A 16872-nucleotide genomic window follows, 5' to 3' on the forward strand; every position below is an offset into this window, starting at 1 on the left:
AGAAACGAAATGGGTTCTAACTTATCTGCCCCCTTTAAGGCTCTTTCTCCCTGCCTTCCTCTAGCTCCGACTGTCCAGCCCCTCCTAAGCTCCTGCAGTGGAGAGGTCCCCTTCCCTCCTGCCCCAGAGAAAAACCTGTTGGACAGATGAAGAAACCGAGACACAAAAAGATTTAATGACCTCGACCCTGTGGAGAGCTGTCCGCACCGGCCCCCTCCTTACCACCACATGCACAAAAAGATCGCTTGGGGCTGCTGGGACCTGAATACATGTTTATTTCCTTGGGTCTCCTCACCCGGCATCTTTCATTCCTGAATAATATGTGAGATATTTCTCCCTCTTGTTCTCTCCGCCTGTTTCATCTTTCCAGGCCCAGGATGGCGTGCTGGGGTCTCCAGGTTCCCACTCTCACGCAGGCAGCTTGCCCCAGAACACACTGGGGCTGAAATGCCGTCTGTCCTTGCTACTCGGGATGCTGACCTGCAACTCTGCTTGGCAGGGATTTGTGGGCACACATTAAAACTCAGGTAGGATGTTCTCCCCCTTCTGTCACCCTTGGCACCTTAAAAATCTCTCATCTAATTTGTTTTTTAGCTTGAATTTCACTTCATTGTTTTCTGCGCATTCTCATAACCGCTGAGATCCTGCTAAATTCTTTGTTATTCTCACCGGTGTTTACGTTCCCTCCCAATTTCATATCCTCTCTGAATGTAATTAGCAGTCTGTGTATTCAAATCACTAAAAAGGCTGTCAGGGATTGCTCATGGTGAAGGCCTATGGCCTCGCCTCTCTCCAGCCCCACTCACACACACACCACACATGCATATTGTCGACTGCCTGGGTACCGCTGTCTTCTGCCACCCTGGTGCAGCTTTTTGAACAGGGCTGAGGGAAGCTGCTCCAGATGAGCCTCCAGACTGCCCCACGCTTGGGGTGACCAAGGGACACTTACAGTCAAGGTCATCCAATTGCCCACACCACATTCCTTCCCCATCTCTGTGCATGTGGCCAACCTCTCTGAATAACAGGCTTTTCCTCTGTGCAAGAAGGACAATGGCACCTGCTTCTCACTCTGTGTGTGTGGAGGGGAGGCGGGAGTGGGATGAGGAGAGATGACATGTCCACAGCAAGCAGCCGGGAGCTGGGACAGAGGAGATACTTAGTAAAAGCTTACTTCTTCCCCGTAGTCCTCTGAATCAAGAACAAATGTGCACTGTGGGCGTGGGTGAGTCTCTCCACTTCTGCTATGGCTAATGTGGTCATAAGGAGATTTTGGGAAGAAGATGAATGTGTCCAAATCCCTCCCCAAACTGTAGCTTTGTGAGAGTCCATTCCTGGATATCAGGCTCTGACCAGGCCCACTTCCAGGGATATGCAGCTCTGGGGGTCATGTCTAAAAGAGGAAGGTCTCATTGGTTCTCCACAAAAGGGCTCATCTTATTTCGCTTCTGCAAGTATACCCAGCAGCTCACAATGCCTGGCACACACTGGCTGTGGCACTAACAGCCAGCGAGTCATTGTCCACAGCCCCCTTTTTCTTTAACAACAGAACACCTGGGTTTCAGCTGGACCCCAGGTCCCCTTGCAGTTGGCTGTGACCAGATAACCAAGTTCTGGTCGATGCAACGCATGCAAATTTCAGGACATGTCTTTAAAGAGAAAGACACGTCCTTCCCTTCCCCGTCCTCCTCTGCCACTATCCAGAAGGCAAACTTGAAGGAAGGAGCTGGACCAGTTCCCTTGGACTATGTGATGGAAACTGCACACTGAACCCATCAGAGCAGGAAGAGGGGAGTCTCATGTGGACACCCACATGAGAGGGAAGTCCAGTTCTAGCCTATTATATTAGGGCACTGGTTTATATTTGGTATATTTTGCTTATCTGCCCAACAGATATACATTACAGTGGGCATTTAATCAATATTTATTGACTGAATAGCAAACTTTAGAAATCATGAAGTTTTTCCAGAACAGTCACCATAAAAACGAACCATACCTTGTATTAGGATGAACTGCAGGAGACTGACCTCTGGGATGGAGCGTGAGGACCACAGCAGATGTTCTCCCTAGCAAATCACCGTTCACCTAGAGAAAGTTATAAAAACAATCATTTAAAGTCTCTGGAAATTGCTCTGGTGACATACCAACATGGAGAAGCATTTATTCAAGAAAAGCTACCCAATCTTCATAAGAACAGGGAGCATCTGTGGACAGAACTAGCTCAGCCCCCAGTCCCAAGCTCTGTCTTAGAGAAAGCACTCCAGGAGCTAGAATCCAAGTCGGTACCACCAAAAAGACAGGGATCCTCCTCTCTCCGGCTCCCAGTCTAGAGCTACAGCTTCTCCTGGTTACTGAGCCCTGCTCTGGGCAGGTATGGGCAAGAGGACAGGCTCCTTGAACTCATTCTGTTCTTGGATTCTGATGTTTTGACATCTGGGCCGTTAGTAGCTCTGAGAGGCTGCCCTTCCCAGGGCGAGGCAATCCCTGGAGACAGTAAATGACCAGCTATTGTAAAATGTGGGTTTTACTGTAACTCAGGTACAGTGAGGCCAAGAGCCTGGACATGACTGCCATTGAGAAGATAACTTGTTACTCACAGTCATGGGGAACTTTGAAAGAGGAAGCCAGGCTTAGTTGGATAAAGTTGGCCCAGGGATACGTCGTATTAGTCAGGGTTTTCCAGAGATACAGAGCCAATGAGTTAGATATAGATACAGATAAAGGAGAAGGGATTTACTATGGGAATTAGCTCACACAACTACACAGGCTGAGATGTCCTGTGACCTGCTGCCTGCAAGCTGGAGAACCAGAGAAGCTGGTACCCTGGCTCAGCCCAAGGCTGAAGGCCTGGGAACCAGGAGACCTGACGGTAGAACTCTCATCTGAGGCCAAAGGCCTGAGAACCTGAGGGTCGCTGGTGCAAATCAGGAGTCTGAATGCTGGAGAACCTGGAGTTCCGATAAGCAAGAGAAGGGTGTCCTAGCTCTGGAAGAGACAGGGAATTCACTTTTCCTCTTTTTGCCCTATATGGGTGTTCAGTGGATTGTATGGTGCCACCTACATTGGGTGAGAGTGAACCTTCCTTTCTCAGTCTACTGACTCAAATGCCAGCCTCTTCCAGAAACACTTCACAGGTCTACCCAGAAGTCATGCTCTACCAGCTATCTGGGTATCCATTAACCCAGTCTAGCTGACAGCTAAAATTAGCCATCATATGCCAAAATCCCTAGCAGAAGAAATCTATTCATTGCACCGGCAGTGCCAAGAGTGGGGTGGTCCAGTACCTCCTCCCCCAACACCCTCATGGGGTACACAGAACAGGGCTGCCACCCCATCAGGTACTAGGGTGAGGCGAGTGAAGTACTCACTTCAGGTACAAAATTTAAAGAGGCACCAAAACACTCAGTAATCAAGGAAAATAATATTTATTGTATTTGTATTACATTATATATTGTATTATAAATAAAAATATAATAAATTAGAATTTTATATTTATAAATAAATTATAAATAAAAATACTTTTAAGTCTAAATTAATGCAAAAAATCATAATGAATAAAACATTAAAATGGGAACAAAGATAAGATTCTAATTCCCAATCTTTCCTTTTGCCCCAGGTTCCAGAATGACCCCCCAAGTATATGCCATTAGTGAGGGGCCCAGAGCCAGAAAGAAATAAGTGAGCAGCGCTTGGGCCTCTGCGATATCATCTGTTCTGTACTGAAACTCACTAAAAGGAAATAAAAGAACATGGAAAAGGCAACATTCTAAGGGGGAAACAGGCAGCCTCAGAAGGAATGAGGCCAGAATGTTCCCAAACACTCAGTCCCCACATTTCCAGCCACTCACAAAATAGAACCTTCTTTCAGACACCGAGAAGACCCGTCCACATGGACTGGTGCATGTAACCCCATAACAACACCAGATCTTCAGTGTTCTTCCTGTCTGCATTTCAGATGAGGAAACAAGGTCCTGAGGCACTCTCACACAGCTGGCAAGGGGCGGGCCAGGACTAGATCCCAGACCATCCACCACCGACTCCTGCTTTCAGCACCTACACCCCACTACCCATCACGCACGGCCACAGTACCACTCTCCATGGTCGGCCTCCACGCCTGCACTCCAGCTGACCCCCCTGCACCTGGGCCACTGGCTTCTGGGTTCCTTGTCACCTCTCAGATTTGGGCTCGTTGAAGGATCTGCATTGATTAGAATAGGGAATGGCCAAGGAAGGGGTCTGAAAAGCAAGCGCTTTCCCATTTGGCCAATGAGACAATGTAGGAATGAAACGTCCTGGGTCCAGGTAGCCAAGGAGGCACTGAGAATGAAAGATCCCAAAAACTTGAGCTGAAAACAACTGTCCTCTGTGCCTGAGTAGTTCCTGACCCATCCCTAGTAGTCAACAAATGTGTGTTGACCCTCCAGTGAATTAATGCAGGGTTTCTCAGCCTCAGCACTGTGGACAATCTAGGCTAGATGGTTCTTTTTGTTGCCAGGGGCTGTCCTGTGCATTGTAGGGGCTGTCCTGTGCATTGTTTGTTGTTGCCGGGGCTGTCCTCTGCATTGTAGGATGTTAAGCAGCATCCCCGGCCTCCCACCCACTAAAGGCCAGTAGTACCTTCCAGCTGTGACAACCAATAACCTCTCCAAACATTGCCAAATGTCTCCTGCAGGGCAGAATCACCCAGCTGGGAGCCACTGTGTTAATGAAACAAAGAATAAAAACATGAACAGCTATTGGCCATCTTAAAGAAGACGGGGGCCCAACATGGCACTGAACAGAGTCAGATGAGAGTTGGTGAGCAGTAGGAAGGCCCTGGAACATCTCTATTAGGAAGCTGAGACCAAGTCACTGTGACTTCTTTCCCCACTCATCAAACTGCCTATCCGTAGCAAATCCGCAAAGTGTGACACTTTCAACAGCAACAAATGACCTATCAGAGACCCAGCCCAGGGCTACGAGGACTGTCACTGTTCCACATGGCTGCCTGACTTATGCTTGGACCAGAAACAATTCACTACTTCTCCTTAAAAGAGCAATTTCCCCTCAGAGTGATGGATGGCCCGCCAGTCACCAACCACAAACCAACCCTATTTCTCACCCTTCACTGGGCTGTGCCACTCCAGGGCTTTACGGCAAATTAATCAACAATTGAGAGCAGGTTGGGCAAAGATGCAGGGTGGGGGGTACAAATCTCCAAATTCAAAGAGGCAAGGCCAATCAAATTATGTTTCCAGCCTCTGCCCCATCAGCCAGTGCTAGCTGGTGTCCGATTAGGAAAGGTAGAGGCAGACAAGCCTTGCATATTTGAGACTTGAAGTCACATGTCCCCAGCTGGAGTTAGCCTTCACATTGGTCCTGGAAGTTTCCTGTAAAGAAAGAGTATGGCAACCACAATAGGATGTATTCAACACCTTTCAGATTGGCAAAATTAAGCCTGACAACACAAAAGTTGATGGAAATATGGAATAATGAGAGCGCGTTGCTTGTGGACATGTAAACAGGGAAAGCATCATGGAAGATGATTTGTGACTGTCCTGTGACTTGAACATACACATGTTGTGTGGCCCATCCATCCTCTTTCTAGATACCAAATGGGAATCAGCAGGAACGTGTGAGTAGGATCACCACCACACATGTAGAAAATGCAGCGTTGCTCACAGAGTACGAAGACAGGAATCCCCCAAACATCCATCAATAGGAGGATGAACGAACAGAATACTATATCAAACAAAGACAGATTTCACAAACATAGTATCCAATGGAATAAAAACAGCCCAAAGGGAATGGGTACAAAATTATTCCATTTCAGATAAAGCTCAAAAACCTGCAAAACTAAACATTATAACCTTTAGAGATACATTCCCATGTAATAAAACTATAAAACAACAAAAACTACCCCAAAAAAGTAAAGGATTGATAAGTTCAATTTCAAGAGAGTGATTGCAATTGAGAAAGATGTACTCTGGAGACCTCAGAGTTACTGGTAATGTTCTATTGCTCAGGCTGCGGGGTGGATACACAGGTGTTCACAAAGTTATCGCTACTGTTCAAAGCACACATGCAGATATTACTATATATTTATTCATATGCTTGAAATATATTTTCTAATAAAAAATTAAGGGGTGTGGATGAAATGGTGGAAGGAATGGTTGGCCTTTTCAGAGATGTTCCAGATGAGGTCAGAGCCCCTCATAAAGATATGCCCTGTAAAATCAGGCTGACCCTCCACACAGCAAAGGCCCAAGGACTGCCCTTGCACAGGATCATCCAGTCTGCTAGGGGGCACTCCTTGGGAAGCCAAGAAACGCCTGAAGCTAAAGGAAAAGGGAAGGGACGGTCTTCCAGTCTCTGCTGCCTCTGACCCTCCTCCACGGAGCTAGCAGTGTGGACTATGTGTCAGGCAGTTAATCCTACAAGGGAGGCTTCATCATACCCAGTTTACAAATGAGAAAACAGGCTTAGAGAGTTGATACTACATGCCCAAGATTACACAACTACTAAAAAATGTAGACAGTCCCTAACTCTAGCCTGTCTGATGGCAAAACTTGATCTGTTTTTCATACTCAGGGCTCCCTGCTGAGTGTCCTCATTCACCAACCCCCTGCCCCAGCTACCACAGAAATGCCTTTGGAGACACAAATGGACAAAACCACCCCTTCCTCTCAGGCTGCTTCACATAAGCTCAAATTAAAAAGAAAAATTTTAATTCACCCAGCCCGGCTGCCAGGCCATTAGCATAGTTGGGCAGTTTATTTTCATGCTGCTGATAAAAACATATCCAAAACTGGAAACAAAAAGAGGATTAATTGGACTTACAGTTCCACATTCTGGGGAGGCCTCAGAATCATGGCAGGAGGTGAAAGGCACTTCTTACATGCTGGCAGCAAGAGAAAAATGAGGAAGAAGCAAAAGCGGAAACCCCTGATAAGCCCACGAGATCTCGTGAGACTTACTCACTATCATGAGAATAGCACAGGAAAGACTGGCCCCCATGATTCAATTACCTCTCCCTGGCTTCCTCCCAAAACACGTGGGAATTCTGGGAGATACAATTCAAGTTGAGATTTGGGTGGGGACACAGCCAAACCATATCACTCTGCCCCAGCCCCTCCAAAGCTCATGTCCTCACATTTCAAAACCAATCATGCCTTCCAAACCATCCCCCAAAGTCTTAACTCATTTCAGCATTAACCCGAAAGTCCACAGTCCGAAGTCTCATCTGAGACAAGGCAAGTCCCTTCTGCCTATGAGCCTGTAAAATCAAAAGCAAGCTACTTATTTCTAGATACAATGGAGGTACAGGTAATGGGTAGATATAGCCATTCCAAATGGGAGAAGTTGGCCAAAACAAAGGGGTTACAGGGCCCACGCAAGTTTGAAATCCAGCAGGCAGTCAAATTTTAAAGCTCCAAAATGATCTCCCTTGACTCTAGGTCACACTCATGCAAAAGGTGAGTTCCCATGATCTTGAACAACTCCGGTCCTGCAGCTTTGCAGGGTACAGCCCCCCTCCTGGCTGCTTTCACAGGCTAGCATTGAGTGTCTGCAGCCTTTTCAGGGGCACGGTTCAAACTGCCAACAGATCTACATTCTGGAGTCTGGAGGATGGCGGCCCTCTTCTCACAGCTCCACTAGGCAGTGCCCCAGTAGGGACTCTATGTGGGGGATCCAAGCCCACATTTCCCTTCCACACTGCCCTAGCAGAGGTTCTCCATGAGGTCCCCATCTCTGCAGCAAACTTTTGCCCAGGCATCCAGGCATTTCCATACATCTTCTGGCATTTTCATACATCTTCTGAAATCTAGACGGAGGTTCCCAAACCTCAGTTCTTGACTTCTGTACACCCACAGACTCAACACCACTTGGAAGCTGCCAAGGCTTAGGGCTTCCACCCTCTGAAGCTACAGCCCAAGTTCTACTTTGGCCCTTTCCAGCCAAGGCTAGAGTCACTGGGAGAAGGGGCACCAAGTCCTGAGGCTGCACACAACATGGGGACTCTGGGCCCAGCCCACAAAACCACTTTTTCCTTGTGGGTCTCCAGATCTGTGATAGGAGGGGCTGCTGTGAAGGTCTCCCACATGGCCTGGAGACATTTTCCCCACAGTCTTGGGGATTAACATTAGGCAGTTTTAGACATGTTCAGTTTGAGATGTCTATGAGACATCCAAGAAGAGATGTGATGTGTGCAGTTATTGAATCTAGAAAAAAAATAGACTTCAAGAGAGAAGTCAAGGCTGACTTACAAAATACTCTACATATGCCATCATCAGCATATGTAGAGTATTTTAAATTCATGAGACTGAATGTACTCACCCAGGAGGTAAGTATAAATAGGGCAGAGAAGAAAGGAGCACAGGGACCCTCTGGCATTAAGAGTTACAGAGAGGAAAGGAGGAAACAATATGGGACCAAGTTGATCCAACAGTAATTCAACTGCTACATACACACATACACATCTCGTAAAGTTCAACAACCTCTAGTGATAGATAACATAATCTAGAGTCTTTGCAAGATATTTGCAATATCCATCATACAATTAAAAATATACAGTTATTCAAAGAAGCATAAAAACGTATCTACAATTGAGAGGAAAAGCATGAATAATGTTGATCATCCAAATTTTGGCATTAGAAGACAATGACTTTTTTTTAACTGTTGTAAATATATTAAAGAGTTAAGAGGAAAAAATGAATAGAATGGGTGAGCAAACATATGAAGGATTTCAAAAGAGGAGTTTAAACTATAAAATGAGAACCAAATCAAAACTCTGGAACTGAAAAATACAATACACAAATGAAAAATGTACTAGATGAGTTTAGCATCAGACTTAACACAAAGAAAAAAAAAGTGGATTTAAGTCATATTGACAGAAATTATCTAACTAAAACACAGAGAATTTTTTGGGGTCCAATACTTATGGAGCAATATCAAAGAAAGAGAGAGTGGGAGGGTAGAAGAAATACTTGAGGAGAAAATAACCAAAATTTTTTCCAAAAATTGATGAAATATCTAAACCCAGATATCCCAAAGTGCCGAGTATAAATGCAAAGAAGATCATTCCTAACATGTCATAGGCAAAGTGGTGAAAATAAAAACTAAAGAAAAATATTTAAGTTATCCAGAGGCAAAGGACACTTTATATCTAGAGAAACAACCACATTTCAACCAGGGAGAAAAAAAAAAGGAACTGAGAAGACAAGCATACAATCTCTAAGTGCCAAAATGGGAAAAAAGCAAACTCAGAATTCTGTCAGGTGAAAAACACTTTAAAAAATCAAAGCTAAAAAAAAAACCTTTTTCAGGTAAATATAAAAAATGAGAAAATCTATTGCCAGCAGACAAGCACTACAAAAAAGTGTTAAAGGAAGTCCGTCAGACTGAACAGAAAAGATGCCAGATGAAAACCCAGACATGCAGGAAGAAATGAAAAGCACCAGAAATGCTAAATATGACTGTAAATATAAAAGAATACTGTTTTTAACTAATTTCTAAAAATTATTATCTGTTTACAGTAAAAGTAATACAAATACATAATAGATATATAGAAGGTATAATATATGTGGAAGTAAAATATAAGGCAGTCATAGCCAAAAAGGCTGGAGGAAAGGAAAATTACTTTATACATTAAGCAATATAATAACTTATGGTAGATTATGATATTTTTGCTTAAGTTAGCAAAAATAATACTGATAATACAGAAAAGCATAGCTAAATAGCAGAGAAAATAAGATGGAATTTTTTTTTTATTTCTTTAAATGCTAGATTACTCCAAAAGAAGGCAGGAATAAAGGAACAAAAGAACAGACACAAATGAACAAATATAAAACAAATAGCAAGATGATAGCCTTAAATCCAACAATCTCAATATTTATCTCAAATGGAAAGTAAGCACTTAAAAGACAAAAATTGTTAAACTGGATTTTTTTTTTTTTTTCTTTTTTTTTGAGACAGAGTCTCGCTCTGTCGCCCAGGCTGGAATGCAGTGGTCGGATCTCAGCTCACCGCAAGCTCTGCCTCCCGGGTTCATGCCATTCTCCTGCCTCAGCCTCCCGAGTAGCTGGGACTACAGGCGCCTGCCACCTCACCCAGCTAGTTTTTTTGTATTTTTTAGTAGAGACGGGGTTTCACCGTGTTAGCCAGGATGGTCTTAATCTCCTGACCTCGTGATCCGCCCGTCTCGGCCTCCCAAAGTGCTGGGATTACAGGCTTGAGCCACCGCGCCCGGCCTCAAACTGGATTTTTTTTTAAAAAACTGTAATTCTATACTATTTACAAAAGACAGAGGTTAAATCTAGCCAACGATGTAAGTCAAAAGAAAAAGAGAAAAATGCACTTTGTAGAAACTCATAACAAGAAAGTTTGAGCAACTAAAATAATAATAGCTATGGCAGACTTCAAGACATGGCCAGGGATTCAGAGGAATGTCTCACAACAATGAAAGGATTAATTAATCAGGAGCATATGACAGCCCTAATGTGGATGCATCTGATGACAAGGCTTTAAAATATATGAAGCAAAATTTAACAGATTAAACAGGAGAAACAGACAAATTCACAGCTAGAATTGGAGACCTTAACACTCCGTAATTGGTAGAGAAAGCAGATTTTTAAAAATCAGTACAATATCAATGAATGAAGCAACAAAATTAACGAATTTGGCCCAGTTGATGCATATAGAACACAGAATGCACACTCCTTTTAAATGCACATAGGCCCGGCACGTGGTTTACGCCTGTAATCCCAGCACTTTGGGAGGCCGAGGCAAGCAGATCACCTGAGATCAGGATTTCGAGACCAGCCTGACCAACATGGAGAAACCCCGTCTCTACCAAAAACACAAAATTACCCAGGCGTGGTGGCACATGCCTGTCATCCCAGCTACTTGGGAGACTGAGGGAGGAGAATCTCTTGAACCCAGGAGGCAGAGGTTGCGGTGAGCCAAGATCACACCATTGCACTCCAGCCTGGGCAACGAGAACAAAACTCCGCCTAAAAAAATAAACATAAAAAAATAAAATACATGAAGCAAAATTTAACAGATTAAACAGGAGAAACAGACAAATTCACAGCTAGAGTTGGAGATCTTAACACTCCGTAATTGGCAGAAAAAGCAGATTTTTAAAAATCTGTATATCAATGAATGAAACAACAAAATTAACGAATTTGGCCCAATTGATGCATGTAGAATACAAAATCCACACTCCTTTTAAGTGCACATGGAACGTCAACCAAAATAAACCATATGCTGGTGCATAAAACATGCCTCAAAGGATTGAAATCTTACAAGGGAGGCTTTCATGCACTCTGGAATTAAATTTAAAAAAAAACAAATAAGCAATTATTTTAAAAATTCACCAGGAAAAAAATCCCTCCAAATATCAGAGCAAAGAAAAACTCAAAAGGAAATCATTAACTCTTCTTATCTGAAAAACACAACAAATCAAAATGTGTAGAAAACAGCTGAAGCACTGCTTACCAGGAAATTTATAGTTTTAATTTTACGTAAAAGGAAACAAAGAAGTTTTAAATCAGCGGATTAAGCTTCCACCTCAGAACGAAGCAAAAGAAAAACAGAGTAACTCGAAAGCAAATAGAGTAATAAAGAAATAATGAATATTAGAGAGTTTTTAAAAATCGCAAGAAGGCCGGGCAGGGGGGCTCATGCCTGTAATCCCAGCACTTTGGGAGGCCAAGGTGGTTGGATCACTTGAGGTCAGGAGTTGGAGACCAGCCTGGCCAACATGGCAAAACCCCATCTCTACTAAAAATACAAAAATTAGTCAGGAGTGGTGGCACATGCCTATAATCCCAGCTATTGAGGAAGCTGAAGCAGGAGAATCACTTGAACTTGAGAGGCAGAGGTTGCAGTGAGCCCAGATCACACCACTGCACTCCAGCCTGGGCAACAGAGCAAGACTCTGTCTCAAAAATAAAATTAAAATCACTGCATTAGAAAATACACTAGCCATGAAGAAAATCAGCAAAGCAAAAAATCAATTATTTTGAGAGATTAATAAAATAACAGGAATGATCCAGAAAACAAAATAAAATAAGGGAGAAATTAGCAATATCAAGAGTGAAATGAAATTAGGAATGTTCTGCAGATAATAATAAAGTATTACGAACAACTTTGTGCCAAGAAATTCATTAACTTAGATGATGGAACAGTTCCTTTAAAAATGCAACTTCCCAAAACTGTCACAAGAAAAAATAAGAATCTCAAGAGCTTTCGATTTTTTAAATAGAAGCTATAAATTAAAATAGTCTCACTTTAAACATTAACAAAAAACCCACCCAAAGCAAACAAACAAGCCTCCAGACTCAGATAGCTTTATTAGTGAATTCTACCAAATATTGCAAAAAACAAAAAAAAAAACTTATACAAACTCTATCAGAGAACAAAAAAGGAAACACTCGCAACTCATTTTATGAGATTAACAATCCTAATACAAAACTTTGACAATAATAGTACAAGAAAAAAAATTGCAGATTGCAGATTAATATAAATAGAGATGCAAAAAATCGTTAACAAAGTATTAGCAAATTGAATCCAGAAACAGATGAAAAACAAATGTATGGGGTATATCATAGGAATGCAAGGTTTGCTCAGCATTAAAAATTCATAAATGTTGGGTACAAAAAAATAGAAGGAATGAATAAGACCTGCTATTTGATAGCACAACAGGGGGACCACAGTCAATAATAACTTAATCGTACATTTAAAAATAACTAAAAGAGTGTAATTTGATTGTTTGCAACACAAAGACTAAATGTTGAGGGGATGGAGACCCCACTCTTCAGGATGTGATTATTACTCATTGCATGCCTATATCAAAACATCTCATGCACCCCATAAATATATACACCTATGTACCCACAAAAATTAAAAACATTTTAAAAAGTAATCAATATAATTCAACATATTAACACAATAAATATGCGAAACCATGTGATAGTCTCAAGAGATTAAGAGAAAGCATTATTCGGCCAAGCGCAGTGGCTCACACCTGTAATCCTAGCACTTTGGGAGGCTGAGGCGTGTGGATCACGAGGTCAGGAGATCGAGACCGTCCTGGCTAACACGGTGAAACCCCATCTCTACTAAAAAACACAAAAATTAGCCGGGTATGGTGGTGCATGCCTGTAGTCCAGCTACCCGGGAGGCTGAGGCAGGAGAATGGCATGAACCCGGGAGGCGGAGCTTGCAGTGAGTCGCGATCCTGCCATTGCACTCCAGCCTGGGCAACAGAACGAGAATCCATCTCAAAAAAAAAAAAAAAAAACTTAGAAGTTATCCATAAATAAAAATTCTCAGCAAGCACAAGATAGAAGAAAATTTCCTCAATCTGAAAAAGAATTTCTATGAAAAATACATAGCCGACAACATATATAAGGATGAAATATTCAACATTTGCCCTCTAAGACTAGGAACTAGGCAAAGACATTCATTCCTATCAAGTTGATACAGTACAGTACTGAAGGTTTTAGTAGTCCTCTAAGGCGAGACAAAGAAAGGACGTAGGCCATCTTTATTTGCAGATGACATGATTGTAGAGAAATCCAAAGAAACCTACACATTTCTAGAATAATTAGTGAATTTAACAAGATTGGAGAGTTAAAAGTCAAAATAAAATAAGCAGTATTATTTTTAAACACTAGCAACAAATGGAAAATGAATTTTTTATTAAAAGATATTGTTTTTGCTATGGTTTGAATATGCGTCCCCTCTGAAACTCATGTTGACATTAATCCCCAATGTAGCAGTGTTGACGGGTGAGCCTTTAAGAGGTGATTGGAGGCTGGGCCCTGTGGCTCACACCTGTAATCCCAGCACTTTGGGAGGCCGAGGCAGGTGGATCACGAAGTTGGGAGTTAGAGATCAGCCTGTCCAATATGGAGAAATCCCATCTCTACTAAAAAACACAAAAATTAGCTGGGTGTGGTGGCGCATGCCTGTAGTCCCAGCTACTTGGGAGGCTGAGGCAGGAGAATCACTTGAACCCAGGAGGCAGAGGTTGCAGTGAGCTGAGATCGTGCCACTGCACTCCAGCCTGGATGACAGAATGAGACTCTGTTTCAAATAATAATAATAAGAAGAAGAAGAGGTGATTGGATCATGAGAGCCTTGCCCTTATTAATGCATTAATTCATTCATGGATTAAGGGGTTAGTGGATTGTTTGGTTATCACAGGAGTACAACTGGTGGCTTTACAAGAAGAGAAAGAGAGACCTGAGCTAGCCTGGTAGCACCTCAGCCTCCTCACCTTGATATTGGAACTCTTCAGAGAGTCCTCATCAGCAAGAAGGGTCTTGCTAGAGGCGGTCTGTCAACTTTGGATTTCTCAGCCTCTGTAACTATAGAAATTAATTTCTTTTCTTTATGAATTACCTACTTTCAGATATTCTAAGTAACAAAAATGAACTAATGCAATTTCTGATAGCATTCAAAAAAGTAAATATGTTGAAACAAATTTAACTGATAAATGTGCAAGACCTCTACACAAAAAATAGCATATAACATTGCTAAAAGAAAGTAAAGGCCTAAATAAATGGAAAGATATCCTATACTCAAGGATTGGAAGACTATTGTAACAGATGCCAATTCTAATCCACATTGATCTATAGATTCAATGAAATCACCAGTCAAAACCCCAGCAGGATTTATTATAGAAACTGACAAGCTGATTCTAAAATTTATACACAAATGCGAAGGACCTAGAACAGCCAAAGCAATCTAGAAAGAGAACAGAATTGGAGGACTTACGGTACCTGATTTCCAAACTTGATTTGAAGCTACAATGATAAAGACCGTGTGCTATTAGCTCAAGGATAGAAAAAGACATCAAAGTTAACAGAAAATAAAGTCCAGGAATTGACCCACACCCATATGGCCAAGTGATTTTTGGCAAAGGCACAAAAGCAGTGAGGAAAGAACAGTATTTTTAACATACTGTGCTGAAATAACCGCATAGCACATGGAAGAAATTAACCTTGGCTATCACCTTGCACCATTCACACAACTTCATTCAAGATGGATCATAGCCTTAAATATAAAAGCTAAAACTAAAAATATTCTAGAAGGAAAAATAGGAGGATATTTTTATAATCGTAGGATTTCTCTTTTTTTTTTTTTTTTTTTTTTGAGGCGGAGTCTCGCTCTGTCGCCCGGGCTGGAGTGCAGTGGCCGGATCTCAGCTCACTGCAAGCTCCGCCTCCCGGGTTTACGCCATTCTCCTGCCTCAGCCTCCCAAGTAGCTGGGACTACAGGCGCCCGCCACCTCGCCCGGCTAGTTTTTTTGTATTTTTAGTAGAGACGGGGTTTCACCGTGTTAGCCAGGATGGTCTCGATCTCCTGACCTCGTGATCCACCCGTCTCGGCCTCCCAAAGTGCTGGGATTACAGGCTTGAGCCACCGTGCCCGGCCATAATCGTAGGATTTATTAGACAGGTCCTAGAAGCATAAGCCATAAAATTAAAAAAACAAATAAATTATACTTCATTAAAATTAAAATATTTTGCTCATAAAGACACTACTCTTTAAAAAAGAGAAGAAAAGCTATAGATTTGTCTGTGATATAATTATTAAACCAAATATCAGACCAAAAAATTACATCCAAAATGTATAAAGAACTCTTACAAGTCAATGAGAAAAAGACAGACAACACAATTATTTTAAAGGAGAAAAAGAAAACAAACAAATGGCCAGGAAGTGCATGAAAAGGTGCTCAACATCATCACCTAGAAAATGCAGTGATGTCATTCACACCTGCACAAAGGGCTAGAATTAAAAATTTACAATACCAAGTGCTGATGAGGATGTGGAGCAACTGAAATTCTTATGTGTTAGTGTCAGGAGGGTGAAAAGGCTTTAAACACTCTAGCAAGGTGATTAGCAGCTTCTGTTGAAGTTAAACAAACACCTGCCCTACACAGGAATATAACCAAGGGACATTAAGGTGTAGGCCCACAAGAAAACCTACATAAAAATGTTCATAACAGCTTTATTCATAATAGCTCAGAGCTAGAAAAAAATAGATATATATAAACAGGATAATCAATAAACAAATTAAGCAAATTGTAATATATTTAAACAAGGGTATCCCCAGAAAAACTAATAGGCTGAACCACTGATACTTGGGTGGATCAAATCTCAAAAACATTGTTTAAACAAAAGAAACCAGACACATTCTATAAATAGGAAGTTCGAGAGCGGGAAAAACTAATCTACTGTGATGGAAATCAAAACAATGACTGCCTTGGCTGAAAAGGATTGAAAGGTAGCTGTTCGGGATGATGGAAATATTTTATATCTTGATTTGGGTTCATGGGAATACATATACTGTCCATGGGAATACATATTTGTCAAAATCATTGAACTGTACACTGAAATCTGTTTACTTTCCTCTATCTAAATTTGCCTCAATTTAAAAATATCAAACATTTTAAAGTGCGAAAACGACAGGAGGAGCTTTGGAGTCAGTACACATACAAGTGTTTCAGGAAGTTTTGCTACAAATGGGAGCAGAGAAATGGTATAGTATGTTAGATATAGTGAACTCCAAGTTTCTCTTCAAATAATCAGTATGTCAGTATGTTCAGCCCTCTTATTCTTTGGTTCGCCATTTTAAAGTTTACCTTCCTGGTTCTCTTCGCCACCTTGCCTCTAGTTTCAGTAAACAACTTTCCCGCCAATTCTAATCAGTAGCTCACATCTGTTCCCCAGGTCATCTGCTCTGACCTGAGTTACCCCGGTCACCTGCTCCATCCTAACTCATCCTGAGTCACCTGTTCTATAACCAGCCTTCCTGCCAAACTACTAACCCCACCACTCTGGCTCGTACCCCTGCTCTCTTAAAAATAAGCAATTGGA

This window comes from Colobus angolensis, unplaced genomic scaffold (genome assembly GCF_000951035.1).
Source record: "Colobus angolensis palliatus isolate OR3802 unplaced genomic scaffold, Cang.pa_1.0 Scaffold20, whole genome shotgun sequence".
Lineage (NCBI taxonomy): Eukaryota > Metazoa > Chordata > Mammalia > Primates > Cercopithecidae > Colobus > Colobus angolensis.